We start from the raw sequence: 15,800 nt of genomic DNA, 5'->3' as shown, positions 1-15,800 counted from the left end.
CCATCTACTTCTCACTCCCGCCACTTCCAGCCACGCTGCTTTTGACTTGGGATCCATACAGGTGTTCCTTAGCGGTCTGACCCTGGAGTAGTCAAGGAATCACTGTGGCTCCTCGCCCGTAAAATATGGGTATTAGCCTGGATAGACCAAGGTTGCTTCCAGGTCTCACATTCAATATTTTCATGCCTTTTGTAGAATTACTTCAGATGTAAACAGCAAGATTTCTCTCCTTTTAGTGTCCTATGTCTTATCTTGCTGATGATCTTCCTAATAACTGCTGGCAGACCTCACACTGTCCTCACAAAGCTGTCTCAGGAATTCAGATATTCTGGAGTGTCTATTGATGATTGAATCCAATCAGGAAAACGCCACTGGCTCATGGTCACGAGGATGAAAAGATAACATATGTGGGCGTGTTATAACACAGATTGATGTTACTAATAAATGTGTTTACTTCAGTTACATCACCATTAAAATGATAATAGTGGCAAAGGGTTGGTAGACATTATGTAAGCTCAGAATTGTGTGAATTCATCTTTAAGATAACTAATTAATCAATCTTTAAGGGCTGTGATTCTGTGACTACCAATATATTGCTCCAGTCATAGAGTGAGATACCTGGAACTGCCTTCCACATTCTGCTCAAAGGAAGATATGATGTTACCTGAAAAAGTCATTTGTCCTATGACATTAACTTTATTAACATTAAATACCAATACTATGGGAATATCATCCTTCCGGTTATTTATATTGTGAAAATACTGTCTGATGTCTATTGGCAGCAATGCAGAACTACTGAACAATTATTTAAACGGATGGGGAGATGGGGTACAGTGGGGAAATGTGTAGATTGTGGTAACCAGTGTTTTTTAATTATCTGCCTAGATCTGAAAACTAAGAATCAATAAATCTACAAATGTCTAAGTATGGATAGTTGTTCTATAAAAATACTCTAATTTTAATCCATTTAAAATGTTTTACTGGAAAATTTTCTAATGTAGCATGATGAAAAGAATGACTGGTTTTTAAAGTGCACTCGAACAGGCAAACTCCCTTTATAAGAAAATAACACATGAATGCAAGCCCAAGTCAGGATTGCAACTTTGAAATTGTTTGAAATCTTTTCTGACAACGAACGCTGAAATTCATTCATAACTATTTATAGTCCTCTTTTCAAACAAATGCTTTAAGCTTAGTATGCTTATAACCCGAAGCTTTATATCCTTGCAAATAAAATCTCTACTTCCAAGACAGAGATTTAGTAAAAATATAATTCACCTCGCCTATTTCATTCTATCTTTGTGACCTCTAAGTCTTGAGTATAGGTGGAAATTGTCCATAGCAAACTGTTCCTGTCTATAGTTTCCCGAATATTTCAATATTCAATTAACCATAGTTTAAATTAATCAGAACATCCAGGATATGAACACTGGTGAGACTGAATGAGGCAGAAAATTTGATTGTGTTATACATGAAATTCAGCTATTCAGTGAAATTCTCCAATTGTGGTAATTCCACTGTCCTGATTACAATTATTTCATCTATGTGGTGCATATATATTTTAATCTCCTCCTGACACTGTCTGTTGTTATAAATGAATTTGTCTTCCCAGCTATCCACAAATACATTTGCATTATTGAGGTCATGTCTGACTACAGGGCTTGGTTCCATGATTTAAATAATCTTAGCTCTTGGGATTATTTTTGCATTAGATGATAATTGATTGAAAATTCACTAACAAATAATAAAGATATTTTCTGTTAATGAGCTTGACAAAGGAGGATTCATATCCTTATATTTTTAAAAGAAACCTTTCTTGACCTTGAATACATTGCTAAAACTCCCTCCTATCATTGAACAGTCACAATAGAATGTTAAGCTTTACAGTTTTAGTCAAAAGTTCCTCTAGGCATGGGCAGAATTCCTCTAAAATCAGTGCCAAAGTAAGTTTTCATCCCACGTGGCCCTGACCTCTGGAAATTAGTCCACTTCTGTTATATTCTTTGACTAGATTTTCTTGCCTTCTTCCTTCCTTCTTCCCTCCCTCCCTGCTTTTCTTCCTTCCTGCTGTCTTTCTTAATTCCTTAATTTCTTTCTTTGTTTTTCCTTCCTTTCTTTCTCTACTGGATGTCAAAATTCCTTTTTGCTTTTTCCATTTTCCATTGTTGAGGCTGAATTCCATAAGGAAAAGGTAAAAAGAAGTTGAAAATTGCAACTTGAGTAGAAGAGTAGGAAAGTAGGAAAGATATTCCTTAGTGTCCTCTTTTAATTTCTCCCCACTTATGCTTATTTTTATTTTATATTTCACTCAATTTACACAACAAAACCTGAGACAAGCATTCTTACTTTAGGTTTGAACCTTGCTTCATTTTTCAGTTCTTAAGCAGCTATTTGTGTAAAGATTGTTAAATTTTTCTTCAAAACGAAAAAAAACTCCCATCATTCCTATTTTATTAAAATTTTGGAAAGTTTAAAACCATTTCTATTGGAGAACTGAAATGGTCTTGAATCAACATCTAGATGTGCCCGGCAGCAGTCCAAACTCCATTACTGACTGACTCAGCATGGCTTTAGAAATCACTTAACTTCTTTATTAGCATTTTTGCCTAAAACAGGGACAGAGATAACATCCTAACAGAAATACATGTAAGGTGATCTGTTATGGATGGACTATCCATAACAGGAATACAAATTGTTTTCACCAACACTTTGGTCAGACGATCAAACTTAACAACCAAGCCCTACATGCTGCTGCTGTCACTCTGAGCATCCAAGTCTAAGGATTATTTTGTGAACTTGTGTAGGACACAGAGAAAGAGAGGAGGAAATTTTCAATCAAGCAAATCCAGCAATGAAATTTGGCAGACTCAACTGCAGAGATGGGTTGAAATTTAGACTTCTTCCATTATTAATATACGCTTTATTCTTGTGTCATTTAAGGATGATGGTCTATTCAGACTGTCTCTTATGCTGCAAATGATTGTAATTTAAAGACTAATGATATATAAAACACAATGTATACATTAAAGAGCCACTCATGAACTCCTGGGGAGTTGGGGCAGCAACCAGCTACTTATACACATAAAGTAGTTTGTATATCATCATCTAATTAGGTTTTCTTGATAAAGGAAAGTTTTTACTGTGTAATCTCAAAATTGTTATTAAGGCCTCTTTCTTCCGTCTCAGTATCTTTTCCCTTGATTCACATTAGGTGTATAGCTAGACAAGGAGGATAAATATTCCTGAGTCATATAGTTTACCTTGGAGCTCCAGAAGTATAATTCTATTGTTTTTGAGCTCCAGAATCCTTAATGATGATGCAATTATAGCTCTTGACTACTTAATCTTCTATAGTCCTATAGTTCTTGAAGGAATTTGTACCTTTTTTCTGACGGGTAATTTGTGCCATGAAAAAATTCTCCTTAAGGGGATAAAGCACCAGTGGAGAGCATGATACTCATTAAGGCACTTATTTCTCATTTACGTGATATTAAAAAATTCATTTGTGAATGCATAGCTCCAGGAAGTGAAGGCAAGTGTTACAGGCAAAATTATTTCATTTGCTGACTCACTTTATTCAGTTAGATTGAGTAAACTATCAAATGATAATGACAGGGAATGTTGAAATCACACATTCTAAGTAATGATTTGAGCTGTTTACGAGATATCTCTACCTGGTTGTTCCACACAGAACCTAATCTCAACATGTTTCAAACTGAACCTCCATACATGCATGTGCACGCATATACACACACACACACACACTTACATAAACAATCAGCCAGACCTGCCACTCCTCTTGGTCTCCTGATTTCAGCTTACTGTACCAGCTCCCTCTCTAACCACACTACCTCAGTTCAGGCCCACTTCATCTCTTACGAGGCTATTGCTAGTGCCTCCTGATCCTCCATTCTTACCTCCCCCAAATCCATTCTGCACACAGTTCCTACAGCAATCTTTATTTTGAATAATATTTAATAACATCTCCTGATCACAAGAGTTGTTTGGTTCATTGAAATAAATTTGTAAAATGTGTCAACAACAACAAAAAAGCCCACAAAAATGAAAATCCCACCAATCATCAATACTCATTGCTAACATTTGGGTGTGTATCTTTCCAGTGGGTCTGTGTTTGTGTGTATATTGTTTTGGAGAATACTTTACATATTATTATATCTCCTATTTTTTTAAAGTAGATTTCATATTGAAGTATAACACACATACAAACCATAAGTTAACAGCTTGATTAACTTTTACAAAGTGATCTGTTTACCACTCAGATAAAAAAAATACATCATTCAGTCACTAGAAGCTGCTCTTTTGTGCCCTCCCACTCATTACCTCTAGTAACCACTATTCTAACATTATTATTTGTGCACACATTTCACTTTCAATACATGGAATCATACAGTATGTTTTCTCTCTTTTCTGTCTTCTTTCACTTAATATTATAGCAGTAGTTTGTTCATTTTCAGCATGGAATGTTCCATCTACAAATATAACAAAATGTATTAATCCATTTTACTCTTATTGGAATCTAGGTATTTCTGTTATCAGCTAATATAAAGAATACTGCTATGAACATTCTTGTATGTGTCTTTGGTGCACATATAGATGCATTTATGTTGGGGATAAAACTAGGAATGGATTTACTGGGTCAAAGAATGCATGTGTCAGCTTTAGTAGATACTGCCAAACAATGATGCAAAGTGCTTGTTCAAATTAACTCTTCCTGGTAGACTGTGAGAGTTTCCATTGCTTAACATCACTGGCAACACTGTAGGTTTTTGTTGTTCTTATTTCTGAATTTGCCATTCTGATGGGTGTGTAGAGTTAACTTACTGTAGTTTTAATTTATGGTTCCCTAATGACTAATGTTGTTTTCATAAGCTCAATGGCTATTTGGATGTCCTCTTTGGGATGTGCCTGGTTAAGACTAGAGGCCATTTTCAAAATTGGGTTGTCTTTTTCTTTTTGATTTGTAGGAGTTCTTGTCACATTCTGAATCCAAGTCTTTGATGTAGGAGTTCTTTATACATACTAGATACTAATCCTTATTTGTACTGCAAATATCTTTTCTACTCAGTGGTTGTATTTTCACTATCTTGATGTCTACTGATGAACAGAAGTTTTTAATTTTAATGAAGTTAAATTTATCCATCTCTTCCTTTATAGTTAGCACTTCTTTTGACCTGTTTAAGAATATTTGTCTACCTCAAGTCATGAAGATATATTTGTATGTAGTTATTATAGAAGTTCTATTGTTTCACTTTTCATCTTTAGGTCTAAAATCCACATAGAAGACTTATGCTTTCTACTCCAACATGCAAAAATCTTGGAAGTCATCACTCCTGTCCTCACAACAAGAAGAAATCTGAACAAACTGAAAATCAATAACTCTTCTTAGATCCATCAGAAGATTATAGTCCCATAGCTAACCACTGCCTCAAAAACCAGAGACAAGCAAATACAGATAATCACCACTTACCAGGAGCAGAAGCTACTGTCTGGAGCCGGCACCCATAGGAACACTTAAATTGTAATGGAAAAAGTGCTTCAGACTCAGTGTCAATTAGCTTGAAAGTTAAAAATGCCAGGGGCCCAGCCTTAGGGAAGCCGCCACACTTTCATGAGTTTTACCTTCAAGAGACCCATCAGGCTGCCATGGTGAGACTCTAAGTAAAATCCCCTCTTGCTTCTAGCAGGGAGAGGAGGAAAAGTAAGCATTTTGAAATATACACAGGAGAAAATTACCCCTTTTTAAATATGTCTAGAACATTCTATTCTTTCTGTTCTCTGTAACAAAGGCCATCTCTCAAGGGAAACTACTTTTTAAAAGCCTTATCTGACCTGGGGGAAGGACAATTAGCCAATGCCAGCCTCTACAAGACTTTCAGTCTCATATAAGGGGAAGGTAAAAAAGCCTAAGAAACTCCTCTGAAAGTCACAGGCCAGGGGCTCTCACCCATCCAAAAAATAAAAAAAAAGACATCTAATCATAAGATAATAGAACACTTTCCCTTCCCAGTATCTTACTACCATATCAACAGAGCTCCAGGATAATAACAGAGGATTACAACTGAGAGAGCTGCAAGACACGCTATATTAGAAGAAGTTTCTAGGAGAACCCAAATACAGTAGAGGGGACAAAAACAAAGATAACAAAGAAGAACTTGAACTCTCTGACACCTACAGGTACAGCAAACAGTAAACACAGCCTAACTTTAATGTAGATAAATAAAGTCTCACGCTAATGGCATGTTTACCTCAGTTCCTATTACCCCATACATTATGTCTGGCTTTCAACAAAAAATTACAAGGCATGCTAAAAGGCAAGAAAAACACAGTCTGAAGAGACAAAGCAAACTTCACAACCAGACTCAGATATGACATGATTTTAGAATTATCAGGCCTGGAATTTAAAACAACTATGGTTAGTATGCTAAGATCTCTAATAGGAAATGTGGACAACACACAAAAACTTACAGGCAATGTAAGAAGAGAGATGGAAACTCTAATAAAAAAATCAAAAGGAAATGCTACAAACCAAAAACACTGTAAAATACTTCATCCAACTCAGAATAACATTATTCTCAAGCTCACCTGGAATATTCACCAAGAGAGACCACATGATGGGCTATAAAACATATCTGTACAAATTTAAAAGAATAGAAATCATAGAAAGTACCCCCTCAGCCCACAGTTGCATTAAGATAGAAATCAGTAATAGAAAGACACCTGAAAAAAACCATATATTTTCAGATTAGACAACACACTCCTAAATCACATATGGGTCAAAGAAGAAGTCTCAAGAAAATTAAAAAAAATATTTTTAACTAAATGAAAATGAAAATATATTTATCAAAATGTGTGGGATGCAGTGAGAGCAGTGCTTAAAGGAAAAATTTATAGCACTGAATGCATATAGTAGAAAAGAAAGTTCTAAAATCAGTCATCTATACTTCCACCTTAGAAAGCTAGAGAAAGAAGAGCCATATAACCCTAAAGCAAGAAGAAGAAGAGAAGTAATAAAAATTAGAGAGGAAAGCAATGAAATTGAAAGTATAGAAACAATAGGGAAAATCAACAAAACCTAAGTAACTTCTTTGAAAAGATCAATAAAATTGATAAACTTTTAGCCAGGCTAACCAAGAGAAAAAGAGAGGACACCAATTACTAATATCAGAAACGAAAGAGGGGACATCAAGACTGATCCCCTAGCCATTAAAAGGATAATGTGACTATTATAAACAACTCTATACAAGTTTAATAACTTAGATAAAATAGACTAATTCCTTGAAAGATGCAAGCTACCAAAACTCACACAAGGAGAAACAGATCATCTGAATAGGCCTATATCTATTAAAGAAATTAAGTCAACAATTAATAACCTTCCAAAACAGAAAACACTTGGCCCAGATGGTTTCACTGGTGAACTCTTCCAAACATTTAAGTAAGAAATGATAGCAATTCTCTACTATCTCTTCCAGAAAATGGAAGCAAAGGGAACACTTCCTAACTCATTCTATGAGGCCAGCCTTACCCTAATACTAAAACCAAAAAAAGACATTACAAGAAAAGAAAATTACAGGAGGCAAAGCAACCCAATGGAGAAAGGGTAGTCTTTTCAAGAAGTGGTGCTGGAACAACTGGACATCCAGGTGCAAAAAAAAAAAAAATTAATCTAGACACAGACCCTATACCTTTCACAAAAATTAACTGAGAATGGATCATAGACCTAACTATAAAATCCAAAACAATAAAACTTCTAGGAGATAATATAGGAGAAAATCTAGGTGGCCTTGGGATTGACAATGAATTTTCAGACATAACTCCAAAAGCATAATTCATGAAAGAAAAAATTGATAAGTTGGATTTCATTAAAATTAGGATTTTCTGCTCTGTGAATTTTCTGATCTGAGACACTGTTAAGAGAATGAAAAGATAAGCCACAAGATGGGAGAAAATCTTACATATCTTATAAAGGACTTGTATCCAAAATATACTAAGAATTCTTAAATTTCCACAATAAGAAAACAAACAACCCTATTAAAGAATGGACAAAAGATCTGAATAGACACCTCACCAAAAAAGATATACAGATGGCACACAGGCATATGAAAAGATGTTCAATGTCACGTGTAACGAGGGAATTACAAATTAAAACAACAATGAGATATCATTATCCACAAATGAGAATGGCCAAAATCCAAAACACTGACACCACCAAATGCTGGAGAGGATGTGGAACTCTCATTCATTACCAGTGGGAATGCAAAAGTAAGGCCATTTTGAAAGACAGTTTGGCAGTTTTTTAAAAAGCTAAGGATAGACTTACCGTACAAATACCAATGCGCTTCTAGGTGTTTACCCTAAGGAATTGAAAACTTAAGTCCACACAAATTCCTATAGCACCTTTATTCATAATTGCTTCAAACTGGAAGCAACCAAGATATCCCTCAATAGGTAAATGGATAAACCAAACTATGGTACATCCATACAATGGAATGTTACTCATCACTACAAAGAAATGAGTTATCAAGCCATAAAAAAACATAGAGGAACCTTAAACACATATTGCTAAGTGAAAGAAGCCAGTTTAAAAGGTTATGTACTCTATCATTCCAACTATACGACATTCCGGAAAAGACAAAACTATAGAGACAACAAAAAGATCAACAGCTGCCATGGATTCACGGAGGGGGATGGTAGGGATGAATAGGTGGAGCACAGGGGAACTTTAGGGCAGTAAAACTATTCTGTGTGATACTATAATGGTAGATAGACGACGTCATGAATTTCTCAAAACCCATAGAACTGTACAGCACAAAGAGAACCCTAATGTAAACAATGGACTTTAGTTAATAATAATGTATCAATATTGGTTTATCAACTGTAACAAATGTACCACATTAGTGCAAGATGCTGAAACCGGGAGAAACTGTGAGTGGGGAAGAGAGAATGTAAGAGAACTCTCAATACTATCTGTTCAGTTCTTCTGTAAACTCAAAACTGCTCTAAAATATAAAATCTATTAAGCAAGAAAACTCCTTATAGAATTGATTAGTGTGTATGTTTTGAACTAGGAACCATGATTCCATATACACATATAGAACATGTATTTATATATATTGATTCTATACAGACATGGCATATATATGTGTATATAGTCAAGCTCCCCATAACAACATTTCAGTCAATGATGGACTGCATATATGGCAGTGGTGCCATAAGATTAGCACCATGTAGCCTAGGTGTGTAGTTGGCTATACCATCTAGGTTTGTGTAAGTGCACCCTATGAAGTTCGCACAATGACAAAATCGCCTAACGACGCATTTCTCAGAATGCATCTCCATCATTAAGCGCCATATAACTATATGCGTGTAGATTCCTTATGTATTGATATTAAATTTGCTCAGCACTGCAGCAGGGCACGTTTATCGTGACACAAGTAACAAGTGTCATATATACATGTATCTCTTTCTGTACTCTTTATTTTGTTCCATCTGTCTATTTTGTTTACTCTTTCCTTTTCTGTAATGTTTTTGTAGGTATTGATATCAAAATAATGTTGAATACATAAAATAATTAGGAACTATTCTCTGGAAGATTTGTATAAGATTTATCTTATTTCCATAACTCTTAAACATCTGGGCCTACAGGTTCTTTGTGGGAAAGCTTTTTAATTATGAATTCAATTTCCTTAAAAGTCTTTCTTGGGGCCGGCTCCGTGGCCGAGTGGTTAAGTTCGCGTGCTCCGCTGCGGCGGCCCAGGGTTCGGATCCTGAGCGCGGACATGGTACTGCTCCTCAGGCCACGTTGAGGCAGCGTCCCACATCCCACAACTAGAAGGACCTGCAACTAAGATATACAACTGTGTACAGCGGGGGTTTGGGGAGATAAGGCAGAAAAAAAAAAAAGATTGGCAAAAAAAAGATTGGCAACAGTTGTTAGCCTAGGTGCCAATCTAAAAAAAAAAAAACAGTCTTTCTTAAAATACTTTCAGGTTTATTTCTTCTTGCGTCTGTTTCAGCATGTTTTACAGAAACTTATCCATTCAATTCTACTTTTCATAATTATTGGCACAAAATTTGATAAGATTTTCCTATTATATGTCATTTCAATAGCTTTAGTGAAGTATAATTTCCATATGACAAAATGCACACCATTTAAGACTCATTTCAATGAGTTTTGACAAATGTGTAGATTCATATAACCACCACTATAATCAAGATATGCAACATTTTTATTACCGCAAATTGTTTATTCATTCCCTGTTGCAGTCAATAATTCCCAACCTGCAGCCTCATTTACAAGTCACAGATAACTATTGATCTTCTTTCTGTTACTACAGATTATTTTTGTCTGAATTAGAATTTTCTGGAAATACAATCATGCAGTATATGCTATTTTAGTCTGGCTTTGTTCTTGCAACATGTTTTTGGAGCTCATCCATATATCAATAGTTTGTTTTTTTAAACTGCTCAGCAGTATTACATTACATGAATATGCCACATTTAATTTGTTTTGGGTTGTTTCCAATTTTTGGCTATTATGCTATTATAATAAAGCTGCTATGATCATTCATGTACCAATCTTTGTGTGAACACATATTCATTCCTTTTGAGTAAATACCCAGAAGAGGATTTTCTGGGTTATACAGTAAGTGAATGTTTAACTTTGTGTTAAACTGTCAAACTAGTTTTCAAAGTAGTTATACAATTTTACATTCCCAGGAGCAATGTAATGAGAGTTTCGTATTCTCACCAAGACTTGGTCATGCCAATCTTTTAAATTTTAGCCATCCTAGTGGGTATGTAGTGTTAGCTCATTCTGATTTTAATTTGCATATCCTTAATTGCTAATGATTTTGATCAACTTTTCGTATGTTTACTGGTTATTCACACATATTTTATGAAACTTCTAAAATTTTCCCTAATTTTTATGGGGTTGTTTGTCACTTATTGAGTTATACAGTTCTTATATATTTTGGATATAAGACCTTTGCCAGGTCCATGTACAGCAAATAATTTGACAATCTGTGGCTTCCCTTTTCATTTTCTTTTCTTTTCTTTTCTTTCTTTATTTATTTTTAAAGATGTTATTTTTCCTTCTTCTCCCCCAGTACATAGTTGTATATATTTCAGTTGTGGGTCCCTCTGGTTGTGGTATGTGGGATGCTGCCTCAGCATGGCCTGATGAGCGGTGCTAGGTCCATGCCCAGGACCTGAACCGCTGAAACCCTGGGCCGCTGAAGTGGAGTGTGCGAACTTAACCGCTCAGCCACAGGGCCAGCCCCCTGCCTTTTCATTTTCTTAACAGCGTCTTTGAAGTGTAAAAGTTTTGACACTTCGATGAAGTAAAATTATTTATCAATTGCTTTCTTTTATGCATTTCATATTCTAGCTAAGAAATCTTTGCCTACTCCAAGGACATGAAGACATTCTCCTATGTTTTCTTCTAGAAGCTTTATAGTTTCAGCTCTGATGCTTAGATCTATTTTGAGTTAAATTTTGTATATGCAGTGAGTTAAGGGTCAAGATTTGTTTTTTTATCCACATGGATATTCAGTTGGTCCACAACCATTTACTGGAAAAACTGTCCTTTCCCGAATTGAATTACCTTGCCACCTTTGTCAGTAACGGATCTTATATGTGTGTGTCCATTTCTAAACTCTATACTCTGTCCCATTAATCTATATTCTATCTTTGCACAAAATTCCACCTTGTCCTGATTACTGTAGCTTTATCGAAAGTCTCAAAATCAGATATTGTAAGACCTCTAATTTTGTTCTTAATTTTCAAAATAATTTGGCTATTCTAGATCCTTTGCATTTTCAAATACACTGTAGAATCAGTCCATCAATTTCCACAGGAAAGACTGCTAGAATTTTCATTGCAATTGCTTTGGAAATATAAATCAATCTGAGAAGAACTGACATCTTAAAAATATTGATTTTCAATGTGATACATCACATTAACAAAAGGAGGAATAAAAACCACATGATCACCTCAATAGATGCTGAGAAAGCATTTGACAAGATCCAACATCCATTTATGATAAAAACTCTGAATAAAATGGGTCTAGGAGGGAAGTTTCTCAACACAATAAAGGCCATATATGGCAAAACCACAGCCAACATCATACTCAATAGGGAAAAACTGAAATCCATCCCTCTGAGAACAGGAACCAGACAAGGGTGCCCACTCTCACCACTCTTATTCAACATAGTGCTGGAGGTTTTGGCCAGAGCAATTAGGCAAGAAAAAGAAATAAAAGGAATCCCAATTGGCAAGGAAGAAGTAAAACTCTTGCTGTTTGCAGATGACATGATTTTATACGTAGAAAATCCTAAAGAATCTAACAGAAAACTATTCAAAAACACCAACAGCTACAGCAAAGTTGCAGGGTACAAAATCAATTTAAAAACTCAGTTGCATTTCTATACTCCAATAACAAACTAATAGAAAGAGAACTCAAAGAATACAATCCCATTTACAATTGCAACAAAAAGAATAAAATATCTAGGAATAAATTTAACCAAGGAAGTGAAACACCTATACAATGAAAACTATAAGACATTATTGAAAGAAATCAATGATGACATAAAGCAATGGAAAGATATTCCATGCACATGGATTGGAAGAATAGACATAGTTAAAATGTCCAAACTACCTAAAGCAATCTACTGATTCAACACATTCCCAATCAGAATCCCAATGACATTCTTCATGGAAATAGAACAAAGAATCTTAAAAATTCATATAGGGCAACAAAAGATCCCAAAGGGCTAAAGCAATCCTGAGAAAAAATAACAAAGCTCAAGGCATCACAATCCCTGACTTCAAAGTATACTACAAAGCTATATTAATCAAAACAGCATGGTACTGGCACAAAAACAGACATACAGATCAATGGAAGAGAACTGAAAGCCCAGAAATAAATCCACATCTATGGACATCTAATCTTCAACAAAGGAGCTAAGAACATACAATGGAGAAAGGAATCTCTTCAATAAATGGTGCTGGGAAAACTGGACAGCCACATGCAAAAGAATCATGGTAGACCATTATCTTTTTCCATACACAAAAATTAACTCAAAATAGATTAAAGACTTGAAGGTAAGATGTGAAACCATAAAAGTCCTAGAAGAAAATATAGGCAGCATGCTCTTTGACATTGGTTTTAGAAGCATCTTTTCAAATACCATATCTGCTTGGGCAAGGGAAACAAAAGAAAAAATAAACAAATGGGACTTCATTAGACTAAAGAGCTTCTGCAAGGCAAAGGAAACCAGGAACAAAACAAAAGACAGCCCACCAACTTGGAGAATATATTTGCAAATCACATATCCAAAAAGGAGTTAATCTCCAAAATATATAAAGAACTCATATAACTCAACAACAACAAAAAATCAACTTGTTCAAAAAGTGGGCAGAGGATATGAACAGACATTTTTCCAAAGAAGATATATAGATGGTGAACAGGCACATGAAAAGATGTTCAACATCACTAACCATCAGGGAAATGCAAATCAAAACTCCAATGATGTATTACCTTACACCTGGTAGAATGGCTAAAATTACCAAGACAAAAAACAAATGTTGGAGAGGATGTGGAGAAAAGGGAACCTTCATAGGCTGCTGGTGGGAATGCAAACTGGGGCAGCCACTATGGAAAACACTATGGAGATTTCTCAAAAAATTAAAAATTGGAATACAATACGACCCAGCTATTCCACTACTGGATGTTTATCCAAAGAAGTTGAAATCAACAATTCAAAGAGACTTAAGCACCTCTATGTTCATTGCAGCATTATTCACAACAGCCAATATGTGGAAGCAACCCAAGTGCCCATTGACTGATGAATGGATAAAGAAGATGTGGTAGACATGTACAATGGAATACTACTCAGCCATAAAAAATAAAAAATCATCCCATTTGCAATAACATGGATGGAACTTGACAGCATTATGTTAAGTGAATTAAGCCAGATGGAGAAGGACAAACACCGCATGATTTCACTCATGTAGAAGATAAACACATGGGCAAAGAGAACAGTTTAGTGGTTACCAGAGAGGAAAGGGGTTAGGGGGGTGGTCATAAGGGGTAAAGGGACGCATATATATGGTGACTGACAAATAATAATGTATGACTGAAATTTCACAATATTATACACTATTATGACATCAGTTTTAAAAAATTGTTTTCCAAAACAAGAAAATGGTGTATCTATTTATTTACATATTCCTTTTGTTTTTCGTGTATGAGGAAGATTGGTCCTGAGCTAACATCTGTTGCCAATCTTCCCCTCTTGTTTTTTCTTCCCAAAGCCCCAAAACATAGTTGTATATCCCAGTTGTAAGTTTGTCTAGTTCTTCTATGTGGGATGCTGCCACAGCATGGCTTGATGAGTGATGCACAGGTCCGTGCCCAAGATCCAAACCAGCAAACCTTGGGCTGCCAAATTGGACCGCGTGAACTTAACCGCTGTCAGGTCAGCCCCTATGTAGGTCTTCTTTAATTTCTCTCAGCAGTGTCTTTTCTATGTACAGGTCTTTCACATATTTTGTTAAATTTATTCCCAAGTTTTCCATACTGTTTGAAGCTCTTGTAAATGATATTTTTTAAAATTTCATTTTCTCTTTTGGGGTATGTGTATGCATGTACATGTATTATATATGTACATATTTTGTGTGTGTATATCTATTTATACACACACATGCAATTTTTGTACATGGACTTTGTATTCTGTACCTTGCTAAAGACAGTCATTAGTTCCAGTAGCTTTTTCGTAATTCCCTAGAATTTGATACATACGTAATAATATGTGTTGAGAATTCTTGTCTCTAAGTACATGAAGGCTATTTGTCTGTAGTTTTCTCTCTTTACATGATCTTTGCCTGGTTTGGGTGTTAGGATAATGCTGGCCTCATAAAATAAGTTGGGAAGTGTTCTCTCCTCGTCTATTTTCTAGAAAACATTGTGTAGAATTGGTATTATTTCCTCCATAAATGGTTGGTAAATTTCTCCAAAGAGCTATCCGCACTGGTCAGAACTTGATCATCTTTCAACCTTGTGTGAGCAACGGGAATTGCTCAGTTTACAGCATCCTGATAGTTCTTTGTCCTGCCCTGTGGAGTTTCACCTAATTCACGCCCGGTTCAGCACTCAGCGACACGCTCAAGAACCAGACATCTGTAACTACTTCTTTGCATAGTTCCCTTCTCCCTGCCGTCCTCTGCTCCACAGATGCCAGCTGTCTGCCCAGGGATTCCAGCTGCCTTAGACTCTCACACCTTCATCCTGTCTCCTCAGTGGGATCTCTGTGCGCTGTTCAGGTTGCCCCTCCCTATGCTGCAGTCTGGAAACCTCCTCCCGTCAGAAGGTAGGGGTGATCTTGGGGCTCACCTTGTTTGTTTTTCTTCACTTGGGGATGACAGTACTGTGCTACCTGTAGTTTATTTGATGTCTAAACGAAGTGGTGTCATAAATTACATCAAGTATATAACTATATATGAAAGTAATTCTTGCTTTCTCTCTTTTGTTCGTGATAATTTTTGCTAAGGGTTTATCATTTTTATTAGTCTTTTCAAAGATCCACCTTCTGGTTTTATTGATTTTCTCTGAACTGTTCCAACAGTTTCTGCTCTTGTTTTACCATTTCCTTCCTTCTCTCTTCTAGGTTTAATTTGTTGTTTCTTTTCTAACTTCTTGGGATGAGTATGTAGACCATGGATTTTCAGCTTTTCTTCTTTCCTAACATATGCAAGTAAGACTGTAAATTTCCCTTGAAATG

The sequence above is a fragment of the Equus asinus genome, chromosome 2 (genome assembly GCF_041296235.1).
Source record: "Equus asinus isolate D_3611 breed Donkey chromosome 2, EquAss-T2T_v2, whole genome shotgun sequence".
Taxonomy (NCBI): domain Eukaryota; kingdom Metazoa; phylum Chordata; class Mammalia; order Perissodactyla; family Equidae; genus Equus; species Equus asinus.
The sequence above is the reverse complement of the archived record's forward strand: the minus strand, read 5'-3'. Positions refer to the sequence as shown.